At 38.0% G+C, this 16,275-nt stretch overlaps 1 protein-coding gene across 2 annotated transcripts in view; it reads right to left on the reverse strand.

The window, feature by feature from the left end:
* Positions 1-16,275, reverse strand: part of LOC126334972 (uncharacterized) — a 138,680-nt gene that overhangs the window by 100,944 nt on the left and 21,461 nt on the right. The window contains exon 1 of one of the 2 annotated variants that reach the window (XM_049997761.1): positions 14,907-14,991. The exons of the other annotated variant lie outside the window; for it this stretch is intronic. The gene's annotated coding sequence lies outside the window, so the exon portion shown is untranslated. Of the gene's footprint in view, positions 1-14,906; positions 14,992-16,275 lie in introns of those variants that run through there. 2 annotated transcript variants of the gene reach the window in all.

Here is a 16,275-nt window from a genome sequence, read left to right on the forward strand (position 1 = left end):
TAAGAATGTAAAGCTGCACTTGACTTGGGTGCTCAGCACTCTGCCGCTATGTTGCACCTTCAGTAAAAAGCTATTTTTAGCCTCTTACTTATACAACACACAAATATGTTAGAACATAAATCTCCACAAACTCAACAAATAATTACAATGTAAGAATTATACCGTCATGAGATGACAGTATTATAATGACATCATTAGAAAAGCAAGATTTTAAATCTACCAGACTTGTAGTCAAAGTACAAAAGATATAAAAGGGCAATGAACTGGTGGAGCTGTCACTTGTAACCAGGTGCTTTGTGTGATAAGGTTTACAATGTGATTATGGCCACATGATGGGAATTAACAGACTTTGAACACAAAATGGTAGTTGGAGCTAGATGCACGGGACATTTCATTTTGGAAATTGTTAAGGAATTCACTGTTCTGAGATCCACAAAGTCAAGAGTGTGCCGAGAGTACTAAATTTCAGGCATTACCTCTGATCAGAGACAAAGCAGTGGTTGATGGACTTCAGTGGTGTTTGCAAAGAGTTATCAGTGCTCACAGACAAGCAACACTATGTGAAATAACCACAGAAATTAATGTGGGATGTATGATGAACATATCTATTAGGACAGTGTGATGAAACTTGGCGTTGATGGGCTATGGCAGGAGATGACCAATGCGTGCCTTTGCTAACATCACAGTGCCTACAGCACCTCTTCTGGGCTCGTGACCACATTGCTTGGACCCTGGATGACTGGAAAACAATGGCCTGATCAGATGAGTCCTGATTTCAGTTGGTAAGAGTTGACATTAGGATTTAAATGTGAAGTTGACCCCACAAAGTAGTGATGCGACAACCGTTTTCAACTGAGTGGCCAGTCAATTGTTTTTCCAAATGAAACTAGCCTCTGCAGCCATGCCAGTCACATGAATGTTTTACTCACTCACTGGGTTTAAGTGGTTTAGACAACTGATCAAAACAAGTCTCCATTGGTTGTGGTCGTTATATGAATGTTTTAACTTACTGATGGGATTTGAGTGCTTTCATAGTACAATACAACAACTGACACAAGTCTCTGTCTACTGCGGCCGTTACATGAATGTTTCCACTCACTGCCTGGTTTGAGTGGTTTCATTCAGTATGGGCCAACTGTCAGATACACTTATCTGTTGGTTATGCCAGATGCATGAATTTTTCACTTAAATGATATCACTCCCATACTTTTTCACCCTTTCCCGTGAGAGGCACAGTTATTAGGGCAGGCACTGTAGTGTTTCAAGGGAACTTCTAGAATCTCTCGGCCTTCCACCATTTCAAACACCTGGTTTTTAGATATGAGTAGGAGAAATAAATCAGCCGACTGCGCAGAGTTTGTTTGTATGTGCAGGTAAAAAAAAAAAAAAAAAAAAAAACAGCCACGAGGAAAATGATGGACACAGTGGCCAAACAGCTGCAGACAAGTACTTGCTGTACAGTCCACAGAGTTTTGTGTACGGGCATTGGACTCATTTTGACACTAGAGATTCTCAAATTACTCTGCGTCTTGGTTATGAACGAAGCGATACACACATAAGCTATTTTGAAGAAGTGTAAATGATTCTAATGTTCGAAGAATGAGTTAGCTTACTGAAGTTATTGTTCATGAATGTTGAAAATATATTGTGATTGAACTGAAAAGTATTCTACGAGTACACAAATTACTCCAACAATAGAAAAGCTTTAGTAAATTCTTTTAACCAGCACCATATCTTCAGAGAAGAAACTTTTGGGAGATCGACGTAACGGATTAACACAGAAGAGGACTGGCTACACACAAGCTAACTGAATTGAGAGACGTGTGAGTCCTGCACCCCAGCACCACACTGTCTCTCGATGTCGTCGAGAGAAAATTAGAATGTTGCAACCTATGTGACAGAACCTGAATAAAATAGCAATTTTGCAACAGAAATGGGAAGAAGATATTATGAGTTGCCATAGCAACCAGACATAACAAGATACGAGAACTGTTTCTAAAAGTTGTATTGAGTCCAATAAACCAGAGGAAGAAAGTTGCGAGTGCAATGCAGTAAAAGACTTGAGAAAGTAATAGCGGGAAAAAAACTGGAGGGGAGACCTTAATTTTTCAACTAGGGAGATTGGGTGTGGAGAGTATGCAGTTTTCACACTTGTACATTGATCCAACACTGTAACCAGCCACCAACGCCAACTGCACCAGTTGCTGCTCACCAGTGCTGACTATGCATTCGCTTGCAGATGCTGACGCTGAAACCAACATTTTGACATCGCTGGCAACATTGCTGTCCACCAGTGCTGATTACATATCCAGTCATCATTGCATCGCTAACCAACGCATCTAGAACTCTACGCCGGGTGAGAGAAAACCAATAATTATTTTGTAAAGTTGAATGGACTGTTGAAGGATAAACTGTCATTATACGTATAGGTGATTTTTTTTTTATAACAAGAGCTGCGAGTAAAATGAATAGGGATCAAGAACAGCAACTAGCAGAACCAGTCACAGCTATTAGGGTGACTAGGGAAACGCCAGACTTGTCTGAATTAGTAAATTTAATTAAAGCCCAGAATGAAGCTCTAAAAAAGGAGATAGGCTCAGTACATTCTAGATTAGATGCTAAGTTAGAAGCACAGAGTGTAACTTCAACTGCTCCAATTGCCTCTTTGAGGAATGAAATGAGGACTACTTTAAGTGAAAAGCTACAAGCACAGTGTGAAGCTGCGATTAGATTTAAAGAATGAATTAAGTAATTCCTTAACAGTTCAGATGAATCAAATGTTTACTGACCTTAACCAAAAGCAAGATGAGCAAATTTGGAATTTAGCTAAAAAACTAGAATTTGATATTGAAGATAAATGTAATAATGTAGAATCTGAATTGAGTGGAAAATTAAAATTCTTTGAAAATTTATGTAATGCTAAATTTAATTCCATAAGACAGGAAATGAATATTTTGAAAGAGAGCACAGATCGATCTATGGAATTAATATCGATTATGCAATCAAAAAGTCCAGGTGTTAGTACATTAGCTGTTACTACACAAGATGTCAGTTCGTGAGTAAATAATGAAAACAAATGGTGAAACCTTTTGAGCTAATCATAGATCAAGAAATCTACGAGAGTATAATCTCCGGAAACATTGTGACTGTTGCTTTTTCCAAACCTAATGATACTAACAAGATCATAGATAACTTGGGCGAGGAATTCAAACTTGTCGAAGACAAGGTAGAAAAGAGAGTAACTTTACCTGATGTATTATGTAGTAAAGCAACAATTGTTTTGTTGAGTGTAGACTTTCACACAAAATTTAATGACAAGTACCAGTTTGCATTTGCTCAAGTGAGGTTAATATCAGATCCATGGGATTCGGGTGGAGTCAATATGCCCCCAGGGACGTTAACGTTGTGTGTTAACGGGCGGAGTGACAACCGCCGGCTCCCGAGTTGTTTTCGGTGTTCCTTCCAAGGTTACTTTTCCTGCACCGAATACCCTTCAAATCTCAAAGTATACTAAGGATTTTTATACTATCCTACAGTCCTATTGCTTCTCCATCCTTGTCTTTACTTGACTGACAAGCAATGGCTGCTGCAAATCATTAATATCAAGGCCATACTGCTTCTTGTAGTAATAGCAATAAGTATCGTATCATTATTCGTGGTCTCAAAGGTGTTACGTATGCTTCTGGTCCACGTTATGTAATCAACTGAATAAATTGTGTTGTCATATCGAGTCAGGACTGAAGAATCTATTAGTGGTTTCATTATATGCTCTCTAAAAGCAGTTGGATTCAGATTTGATATACCCGCAGTTACATCCATAACAATTAGTGCCCAATGTAGATGTAAGTTGACCTCACACTCTTCTTGTATTAGCGATGGTGTTAAATCCCAACATCAACATAGAGTTAGAAGAAGTTCTTGAGTTTTTAAGTTACCCATGAACTCCGCTCTAGTTAGCGAGGATCTCAAATCCCAGTATCAGAGTATAGTTAGATCTTAGTTTTGCCTAAGCTATTCTTTGAGGGTTATCAAGAAATATTAGATTAATAGAAGATGTTAGTCTTTGTACATAATCTCTTCACCAGTTTTTCCATACAAACCTGTGAGTAGAGGTATTGATGAACGGCGACAGATAATAAGTAACACAAAAAACGAGGAAAGTGGACAGTATCATATGACGGTACTATTGAGACATAGTGCTGTTGAGGTGTCATGAACTGAATAGAGGATTTTATATGTGTATAAAGTATAATATAAACTGAATAACTAGACAAATATTTGAGTGTAGTGTATAATTTTCTATTTTATAGAATATTTTATACCTTTTATGTAATGTGGTGTAAATAGGAAGGGTTTGTATCGATTTTGAAAGGGATGGGTAGTGTAGGTGAAATTATGACTAACACCACGCACATATCACACCTTTCAGACAACCCTCACAGACAAGTGTGACTGATTCTTCACCATTTGCCATTCCATAGGGGTTGCTAAGATTTTTTTAGCACGGCTTCAAAGGTGAAGGTGAGAATGTCCATTCTGTAGGAGGTGTTAACATCATACCTCCTCCGCTTTCTCATTCAAGTACCAGCGAAGTAGGGATCCTGGGGAACAGGGCTGGGAAGGGTTTTTTGTCTTTGGGGCTATCTTCTTTCACTTCTTTGATCTTAGCAACAGTCTACTTTTTCCTTTCTTACCTCTCTATTGAGTATTTATCTATCTTTCCCTTTTTCCATATGCATATACTTCTATCGCTGAAGTCCTTTTCAATTTCCATGGTTCATTATAACCTTCAACTTATTTCACGCAAGTCGGCTGAAGAATCAGGTTACACAAACACACTTAAGCATAAACACAACGTAACACAAAGATGCAAACAGTGAAAGTACAGACTGAAATGTTGTGAGAACTTTCAAATGTTGTAAGGGGAAAGTATGTGCACATAGAAAAATATGCACACATTGTTGTTTGCGATGATGATTCTACATCACATATATGTAAGTACCAGAAAATATGTAGTTGGGTAAGAACTATTATGACTATTGTTCTTATTGGTGACAGTTCTACACTGCCTATTTTATGTATATGTAGAGGACTAATAATGACCCCATATCACATATGTACATAAGTGCAGAAAAGCTAGGATAATTCTACATCAAGTATGCATCAGGAGGGTACGTGAGTAAAGAAAGAGGACATAAGCCAGAGGAGAAATTACTAAAGAGGGTCATTCTATTGAATATTGTGACGACATGTAGGATAATGGGACTCTTATAACCCAAGTAAGCATAAAATATAATGAAAAACGGATGTAGGCATGATGTATGCTGGAAGCGTAGAAGTTGTTGCGTAAAGGAGGACTCTAGGATATGAAGTGAGGTATTAAAGAAGTGAGTATGAAGTGTGAAATAGATTTTAATTTTACCGGATAATATTTAGTTATGGAGTCCATAAAGATGTATACTGGGGCAATGAACTATGAAGCCTACTCAGGAAAGGGAATAAGGGTGCACCCAGCATTTATTGGATAGGCAGACCCAAGAGAGGCTGACCTATACTGTGCGGACAGGGGCGCCAAGAAGGGGATTGACCTGTACCATATATTAAGAAGTTAAAAGGGGCATACCTACCTAAACAGAAGGAGGAAAAGCATTCATAGAGTCAACCCATACATAAGGTATAGGTACTGTGGCTAAAAGGAAAAGGGTAGTATCATGACAAAAAGTCACACATTTTGCAGAAATTATTCTGGTAAGTTTGAATTCTCTATTCTACTAGCAGTATCAGGTAGTGTCTGAACGAACACTTTTATTTGCCCAGAGTTCCTCCAGACTACGAGAAACTGTAGATAATGAAATGGATAGGTACTAAAGAAAGGAAAAGAAAACAGTACAGAATGGTAGTGTAAAGAGCAACCATAATTAAGGGTATGTGACACCTGGAGTTTACAATTGGAAACTGAGATGGAGTCCTAACGAATCCCAAATATTAGGACAACTTATCAGAGTACCATTAAATATTCAAGTTTGATGTCAACTTAGTGTAACAGTAGAATGAAGGAAAAGTTTGTTAAAGTTTAATCTAAATATGCAATGTATACTGTTGGAATTGTATGTGATATAAGTTTAGTTAATGATTTTATACAATATCGCATGTTCAATTTGGGGGAGGGGGGATATGTAGTGCTTTGAGAATTTTGGAGGAAATTCTAAAATCACTCAGCCTTCCACCATTTTGAACAAATGACATTTTAGATATGAGTACGAGAAATGAAACAGCTGACTATGCAGAGTTTATTTGTATGTGCAGGTAAAAAAGAACAGTCACGACGAAAAAGATGGACACGTTGGCCGAATGGCTGCAGACAAGTACGTGCTGTACTGTCCACAGAGTTTTGTGTATGGGCAAAAAAGAACAAGAAAAGTTTATGTAGATTCTGTGCTCTTTGATGTCTGTGATGATTGTAAAAAGACAACTGGATAGTTGAAAGTAGTTTTCCTACGGACCTTTATGAATTGGACTCATTTTGAGACTAGAGATTCTCAAATTACTCTATGTCTTGGTTATGATCGAAGTGAGGCACATGTAAGCTATTTTGAAGAAGTGTAAATGATTCTAATGTTCGAAGAATGAGTTAGCTTGCCAAAGACATCGTTTATAAATGTTGAAAATATATTGTGATTGAACTGAAAAATATTCTACGAGTATATAAATTATTTCAACAATAGAAAAGTAGTTAGTAAATTCCTTTAACCAGCACCATATCTTCGGAGAAGAAGCTTTCGGGAGATCGATGTAGCCAATTAACCAGAGAAGAGAATCGGTTACACACAATGGGCAAGTTAACTGAATTGAGAGACGTATGAGTCTTGCACCCCAGCTCCATACTGTCTCTCGATGTCATCCAGAGAACATTAGATCATGTGGTGCCACTGCCATAGTCTCTTCCTGCTGCTCCCAGGGCACGATTAAAGCTGGCATCCGGAGGTGGTGCAGTGGCCAGTGTCTGACATGGAGCATGTGACACTCAGAGGCTAGATTTTTATTATTAATCACTATCACTGCATCACACATAACATTTTGCTTGCTGTATTTTGTCCATGATAAATTTAGAATTTCAGTGAGTATATTCAAATCAACATCTTCAAAAACTTTTTCTAAATCTACAGATACTGTGAATGTTGGTTTTTCTTTCTCCAACCTATCTACTAGGGTCAACTGTAGGATCAGTACTGCCTCATGTGTTCCTACATTTTTTCTGAACTTAGACTGATCCTCCTACAGATTTTCTATCAGTGATTCAAGTCTTCTGTAAATAATACATGTTAATACTTTGCAACCATGACTTATACAAATAATAGTTTAGTGATATTTATAAGTAGCGTATGCTTTCTTTGGTATTAGGATTTTTTCATTTTTCTTAATGTGTGAGTGCGTTTTGGCTATCTCATATACCATGCATAGCAGAAAATGTATTTGTTTGGAGTGTGGTGTTATGTAGATGTGAAGCCTGGACAATAAACAATATAAACAAGAAAAGTGTGAAAGTTTTTGAAGTGAGGTGTTAGAGAAGAATTCTGAAGACTAGGTGGGTACATTACCGGTATATAACCAATTAATGGAACACTACTACGCCAGACTGATGCTAGAGGTGGACCAAATTGTTCCACTAACATGGTATGAAATACGATGTGTATTTCATCAGATCCTGTGCTGAGTGACTTTGTGTTATATCCCCACTCAACTACATGTGACGTTGTGTTATATCCCCACTCAGCTACATATCACAAAGTCATTATACAGTTGTGCACTGCAAGTTGCCACAGCTCTTGCCCACAAGTGAAAATTTCTCTGGAGATCAGATAAAAACAGTCCATATCAACATACACATGCTGAGCTAGTTTCAACCAAGCCTCCAGCAGCCACCACAGTGCCACAGTCGATCACAGGCTCAAGGACTTCATCTCTGTGAGAACATTCCAGTGCTATTGTCAATGTCTGACTTTTCAGCCGTCATCAAGGAGTGTGATTCACGTCCAAAGAAACTGTGTTCTTGAGTTCAGTTCATTAGACTTGTTCCTTGCTACCTGGGTGGCTGTGCATGTGCAAAAACAGCGCATCTGTAGAAGACAAAATTTAGCATCTCACATTTCTCTTTTATCATCTTCTACACTGTTACAAGTATGACCAACTAGGTTCTTAGTTATTATTCATTTTTATTATTTTGAAAAGGCATGAGCAGTGTTATCAGTAGAAAACATCAGCCTTTTTGATAAAAGGTTGGAAGATGTAGTGAAGCTAATTTATAGTGCAAGTGACATATCTCTGTGACATATCCACGATGAAACAGAGTATGTGAAAAGATTCCCATCTGCTCTTAATGCACTCCTACTAATAACGAAGTATTGTTTTCTTAATTTTCATATAAATCTAGTTATCCACAATATATGTATGCAGTACATGCCCAAATATGTCCAAATATTACTCAGAACATACACTACACAAACTTCATCATCCAGGTGGTAATTGTCAATATGTTAATCACAGTAGTATGTTTAGCGTCTCTAAAAGTCATGTTAATGAAGAATAACTAATAACTGAAAATGTTGCTGTAGCATGTTGTAGCAGATTTCAACTGACCTAACCCACAGTTTTGGAAATATTGACATACACCATTAGAAAGCTATAAATCGAGACTTTACTATAATATGTTTTAATTTTTCAGAAAATAATTAACTTAACACATAATTAACACTGAATTTTGAGTACATCCAAAATTAGTGTTGCATATTGTGCCATTCTACCTGTTTAATTCCCAAACCTGACACTATACTTTTTTGTCCTAAACACATCATTAATCAATAAAATCACTAATTAAGAATTTGTATAATTTATTATTTCAGATATGGTAACAGTACTCATAAATAAGCAATTCCCAGCATAGGTACACAAAATAGTTCTGTAAACTTTTTAACTTTGTCAACTAACATCTCTGTGTAGGTATTCGCAATCATATAATAAAGTTGATGCCTAAAAGGTGGTATATGTAAATTGCAGGTGGACAGGGGATTGGATTACTGATATCAGCTTTCCTTTCTCCTCCGCTTCACCTTCAATTTACATATAATGTAACGCAGCTGCGGATTCCGCATGGTGTCCTGGACATGTCCGAAAGAACAGACACTACACATTCATATAAAAAGTATTAAGTTAACACGTCAATGGAGTGTTCATCTGAATCAAGTGCTGCAATGAAATTTAGAAAAGTCTTTCCATTATCTTAGTTGGAATATTTAACTTTCTCACTTCACTTCTCTTGTTAATTACATTGTTGTATGAAATAAATGTACAACTGCTTTGGTTGTTGCAAGCACAGACTGTGTTTACAATATTGTAGTCCATAACAGTTTTTGTTTTGTGCCACACTAAACTTTTATGGTCACTAATACTGATCGTGTTAAACTGACTGTATTTTTATAAAAAGTGTATTATGAGATGAGTGTCATGATTAGTCTCTCCACTGAAACTGTCACTGGATGGGTGGCATCACTTTGTTTTAATTAATAAATGTGTGATCAAGTAACACTAAAAAACAATGATGTTGTATCCATTATTGTATAACATTGTTCAATAACCCAACAGTTTTAGGTGCGGAGACTACAAATTTATGTGCTACCAAGAAGAAAAAGATGTTGTTCAAACCATGTTAGTAACATTCCAAGAGACAATTGTACTGAGTTATTGAAGCCTAGAAATTTTATTCAGTTATTTCTGCATGTGCTGAGAATGACTCTCTAGTGGCAAAGGTTGATTTGTTGTGTGTACAAACCACAAAAACAGCATAAATTTTAGAGATACAACAAAAATTACAAGCAATATATTGTTGCCGCCTGAAGGTAATATGTTAGATAAAACTTTTAGGGTGTTGTCAGGTCGTTTTTAAGATGAGAACAAATGGAACTGTCGGGAAAAAATAATAGTGCGAATTCTGTAATGCTTTACAAATGCTTAAACACTGCTGTAACATTGAAACTGTATGATCTGCGTAGTATTAAAATATGCATAGTTTGTTAATGTATAGTAAACTGTTCTGGGAGATGCAAGCTTGAACATAAACATTTAAGCATCAAATACAAGCAATAAGGCTACGGACAACAGAGAATCACATCATCACATTTTCAAAGAATTTATAGCACCAGATCGCCATCACTGCTATGTGATGTTGTGAGTTGTTGCGGCTGTGAGATTTAATTATGCACCAGCCAGCAACACTGCATGCAGCACCTGCAGTGACAGTTTATTCTTTGACTTTTTACGTTACATACTTCTTGCACTGTAATGTGTACACAGAGACAGAGCCGGCCGGGGTGGCTGAGCGGTTCTAGGCGCTACAGTCTGGAACGGCGCGACCACTACGGTCGCAGGTTCGAATCCTGCCTCGGGCATGGATGTGTGTGTTATGTCCTTAGGTTAGTTAGTTTAAGTAGTTCTAAGTTCTAGGGGACTGATGACCTTAGAAGTTAAGTACCTTAGTGCTCAAAGCCATTTCAACCAGAGAGACAGAGTTTCCTCATTACAAGAAAATGCTTAACATTCAGAGATGATTCTACTTTCACATATAACATCTACTAATCCGTTCATTGCTTAGAGCTGTTACGTATTTGAGTGCATTTATTCCAATAAATAAAATCACAAGAGTAATATTTCAAGCACAACCACTAGGCTTAAAAATTACACACTACTCAAAGGTTGGACAGCCCTAATTCTAGCTACATAAGACATGTGGTGATCCTGCCATGATTTACACTGATGAGAGCTAAGCTACAAACATAATTTGAAAAAAATTTCATTAGATGCAAGATGAACTAGAGGTATCAAGATCAGCTGTACGCTTACCTCCATTATGGCCATATAATCCTGTACTGTGGTTCGCACAAGTTTTTACTACATCGGCATCACAACTGATGCAATAAAGTTTGCCCTAGCAGTGAGCTATGTAGATCACTGCTTTGCCCCAGAAGTACAAGATGTCATAACTGTGCCACTGGCAACAAATTCTTACAAGAAGCTCAAGATAAAATTAATTCAAAAAATTAGTACCTAACAAGTGTTAAGCATGACACCCATGTCAATAATATCATGCATTTAATGCCAGAAGAACTGTCCAGACTGCTACCCAGCATCATTGTTGCAGGATTATAATTACACCTTGCATGGTGCAACCATACTCAGTGTACTTGATGGTACCAAAGCCTATACTCAGAACCCACTAGCAGAGGAAGACACACCAATACTAGCGATTATCATTCCAATTAGATTATTTGAGAGTATTTACATAACCTTTGGCTAACAGAATGCTGCTCAGATGTGGCAACAGTTCATTGATTCAGTTCTGCCCTCTTGTTTGGCATACCTCAATTATAATCTTATCCTTTTGGACACTGAGGAACAACACTAAAAACATTTTATTGAAGTATTCAAGCACTTAAAGTAGTATGGTGCAGTCTTGGATACAGCTCAATATGTGTTCAGGCAATCTGAGATCACTTTCCTTGGCCAACAGATATCTCCTTCAAGCTCCCTACCATTATCGGAAACAGTTGAAGACATCAAGCAGATACCAAAGCTGAACACTGTTAAAGAATTACAATGGCTCCTAGGAGTGTTGGGTTTCTATTGCCACCAACTACCATGCTCGGCAGGACTATAGAAACCATTAACTGCAGTATTTGCTGGCCCAAAGGTTAGAGGTAATACCCCCGTTCAGTGGACTGATGCTACTTTAAAAGGTCATCGCCGAAAGGTGATTGCCTTGGAGCCTCTCCCCACTATTCACCTTAATGAGCTGTAAAAAAAATCTTTATCGCATAATGATGTGCCTGCTAGTGGCATGAAATAGGTCGTGAATTTTAATAAAAAGAATTCTACAGTCAGTGCAGATTATTTCTTACAAAATGTGGAAGTTTGGCTGTGGTTGCCTGCAATTGAAAATAACATGCCTTCCTACAAGTTGCATTTTGTAGCAAGCCTTCAACAGCCTACACAACTTATGTCACCCTGGGGCCCATCCAACATTTCACCTGGTGTCGAAGCATTTTGTTTGGCCTGATTAGTTACGATAAATAAACAGTGCAAATCGTCCTTAAGTTGATAAAATCTCAGATAATTCCAGCCCAGTTAAGAAGACAATCTTAGAATAAGACTTTGAAACCCATCTAAGAAACTTTCAAATGCTGTCCTTTATGTGAAGCCAATGGTCTCTTTAACTCAACATGATTGCTAAAACTTCATTCCACTGGTGGGCAAACAAAAATAGTGTATGCAGGTGTATGTGGCACAATATTGTTTTATAGTCTAGTTGCACAAATATTATTAAGGCCACAGCATTGGGGCTTGGGATAGGGCTGGTCCTGAAGAACCCCTTGGCCAGCCTTTATCTGCCTCATGGTGCAATGTATCCAAATTTATAGCAATCAAGCTAATATCTCATGAAAGTTCTCTAAAATGGGAGTCAATAAGTTTGGTCTGCTCATAACTGATCTATGACTGATGGAGTTTTAAATATTTTTGGAGACTGTGCTGCAGGTCTTCAAGATCAATGAGACAAGCTTTAAATAAAATGTGGGCCCCACAAATCTCACTACTTGTTTAAAATCACGAGCAGTGTTTCTCATGTTCAGTTCAGGAGGGAGAGAGAGAAATATGAATCACTAACAATTAACACTGGAAAAGACTTCTTACTGTTGACATTATACAGAGTTAGCCTAAATGATTCATTGGGTTTCAAAGCATTGTTTATTGATGTGTACATGATGTACAAAGGTGGTTGATGCATGAAAAGATAGGTACACTCACCAAGTTTTAAAAGCCTGCCTTATAGGTTGAATGCACACTAAATGGCAGGCCTGTGACTGCACTCTACAAGATGGTGACAGTGTAGGAGAAGAATTTTTGTGTGTTAAAACATGCAAACTGTTTGTCAGTTATCAGCATTCAGCGTGCATTTGAATACAAATACAGGAAAGTTGCAGCTGGTCAGCAGAGCATTATGTTAACACAGTTTCGTGACTCTGGTGGTCTGTGTAAGGGAAAAAGCATGGGGCGATTGCGTGTCTCAGAGGATATTGTGGAGTGCTTAAGACAGAACTCTGAGCATAGCTCACAAATATCGACTGTTCGTGCATGTTGTGAGCTGAGCATAATTTGGTCACATCTGCATTTCAAATCTCCCTTTTTGCGACTGCTACAGCACCTGACTCCAGAACATTATGGCCCCCAGGTTGCCAGATGTGAGATCTTACACCATGTGATTTCTATCTGCGCAGTAATGTAAAGGATAAAGTTTATGTGCCCTGAATGCCAAAAACCCTGCAAGAACAGCAGAAACGCATCACTGCTGCTGTGATGAACAATGACAGAAACATACTAGTGAACATGTTGATGGTGTGCCAGGTGATCAAGGGCACACTCTTGAATATTTGTAGAATGTACCAAAAACTTGGTGAGTACATCTATCTTTTGAAGAATCACCTATCTTTGAAACCTGGTGCATCATTTACAATAACCGTGTACTATTAATAGTTTTTGTCAAGACTGTCACACTTAGAAACACCACCTGGAGGAACACTGTTCAAAAATGGTTCAAATGGCTCTGAGCACTATGGGACTAAACATCTGAGGTCATCAGTCCCCTAGAACTTAGAACTACTTAAACCAAACTAACCTAAGGACATCACACACTTCCAGGCCCAAAGCAGGATTCGAACTTGCGACCATAGCAGTCGTGCGGTTCCAGACTGAAGTGCCTAGAACTGCTCGGCCACCACGGCTGTCAGGAACACTGTTCTCTTGTTTGAAGCGGTCAGGGAAGACATCACAAAATTGGTATATAAAATAATGTGTTGAGAGGGAAGGCTGTATAAAAATGGAAATACTTCTTTGGAAGACCTATTCATGGAAGATATTGAGGTATAATATGTTCCAGTAGCATCATAGGTCTTCTCCATGTTGGGAAGAAAAGAAACTAAGAATCAATGACTGCGGAGGAAACTCTGATTTACAACTGATTTCAGAAGGATCATATTATTAAAGGTAGAATGACACCTCCTGGACCCAGAGAGAATAATGGTAGGCTCCCCCCCCCCCCACCCCCCACCGTATTCTGGTATTCTGTGATTCAAAGAAAGCAGCAGTTGTCCACTCACTGCAAGGCATTTCCTATGCAGCAGCTGTTGAGAAAAACACTATGGGATCTGCTTGGGCACACAGCACCTTTCCAGGTTTCAAGAGAGGGACTGGAACAGCTTCCTTCCATTTGTGGGGAACTGTCCTGTCGGCTAGATAAAATAAAAAAGGATGATGTGGATTTCTTTACTTCTTCTCATGAGGGACTGTAGCTTTCTATATTGTATCTTATCATCACATTCTACGAATAATACTAAATGTAATGGCTCGTGCATTGAAAAGTGGCAGTTGCATGTTTCATCAACCCCTCCCCCCCCCCCCCCCTCTCTGCAGCCTCTCAGCGGCTTTAGAAAACTCACACCTGATGGGCTGTGGAAGTACGGAAGAATCTAAGCTATCGAAGTATGGAAGATGCTAAGTTACTTATGTGTAGCAATGAACCAAGAAATACCAGTAGCAGTAAACTCTATGTGCTCCACCAAAATATCAATGGTCTCAGAAGCAAAATGGAGCTTCTAAATCTTGACATTAATGACGCTGAATCTGTAAACCATGCACAAGTAATTTGTCTTACAGAACAACATGTGACAAGTGGAACTGAAATGCCTCAAATTGATGGATACTCGTTGGCAGCTAGCTGTTGTAGAACTATACTGGAGAAAGGAGGTACTGCAATCTATGTTAAAACTAATGTAAAATATAAATCCTTTGACTTCATTACTTACAGTGCAGATTCTAACTTTGATGCCTGTAGAATGGAAATTACTACCAATAATAAGTTAGTTATAATTTTGGCAGTTTAAGAGCCTAATTGACAATATATTCCTTGCCAGATACAGAAGCAGCAGTATTATTGTAGGTAATTTCTCAATGGTCCATCAGATCATGATGGTCAGCTGCTTACAGTAAATGATATCAAACTGTGTGATAAATCAAAACGCTCCTTTAAAACTGTCAGGATCGACTAGGGGATCAGAACTTCCTGTAAAACAAAACAAAAATTATATGAATCCCTAGGGCTATCTAATGATCCCATCAAAAAGGAGAATTATAGGTTGTACTGTACTATTTTCAAAAGGGTAATTAAAAAATCCAAAACTAGTACATACCATCTGAAATTGATAACTCAAATAACAAATCAAAACCATCTGGTAAGTTATAAAATGGGAGCTGTGGTAAAAAAGTAGAATACATGACAGACAAAGAATTAATTCAGGATGGAAATGTAAAAGCTGCTAATATCTTCAATATAAACATTTTTTAACAGCTGCTGAAAAAAATTGGCTGTGGAAGCTCAGTGAGTGATGCGACAGCACTTCTGCATAAAACTAACAGTGCAAGAGTTTGTCAGATGCAGATAACCCCCAAAACAATTAGTGAGATAAATAAGACAATCAGAGAGATGAAGTCAAAAAACTCCTGTGGGGTTGATAATATTTCAACTAAGATACTTAAACACTGTCATGGCTATATAAATGCAGTCTTCTGCCCCATTTTAATGAATTCTAAAAACAAGGTATTGTTCCACTTAGATTAAAATATGCCTGTGTGAAACCACTTTTCAAGAAAGGTGAAAAACTGATGTAACAAACTACCGTCCAAATGAACTTCACAAACAGGTATTCAGGACAATTGTTAATCGCCTGAACAGCCATACCATTCTCAGTCAATGTCAGTTTGGTTTCTGGCAAGGTCTATCAATTGATGACGCTATTTTCTCTTTCACCATTCAAATTCTCAAATCTCTTAACAGAAAATTGGCACCAACTGGAATCTTATGTGACCTATCCTAGGCTTATCACTGTGTCAACCATGAATTTCTGCTGAGTACAGCTGACTACTATGGGTTCAGTAGAATAATGGGGACATTGATTAAATCCTACCTTATAGATAGGAAAAAAGGGTAATAATTACTGGCAATAATGGAATCTCAGCTTTATCCAAGTGGGGCACAGTCAACACCAGTGTGCCCCAAGTCTCGGTTCTGGGACCTTTACTGTTTCTTATACCTTCCTTCTTTGCACAATGTCTACAATCTCTCGACTCTTTCCCTTCAATGTTCCAATGTTTAAAGTTACAGCTCTGATTTTGCAC

The sequence above is a fragment of the Schistocerca gregaria genome, chromosome 2 (genome assembly GCF_023897955.1).
Source record: "Schistocerca gregaria isolate iqSchGreg1 chromosome 2, iqSchGreg1.2, whole genome shotgun sequence".
In the NCBI taxonomy this organism is placed as follows: domain Eukaryota; kingdom Metazoa; phylum Arthropoda; class Insecta; order Orthoptera; family Acrididae; genus Schistocerca; species Schistocerca gregaria.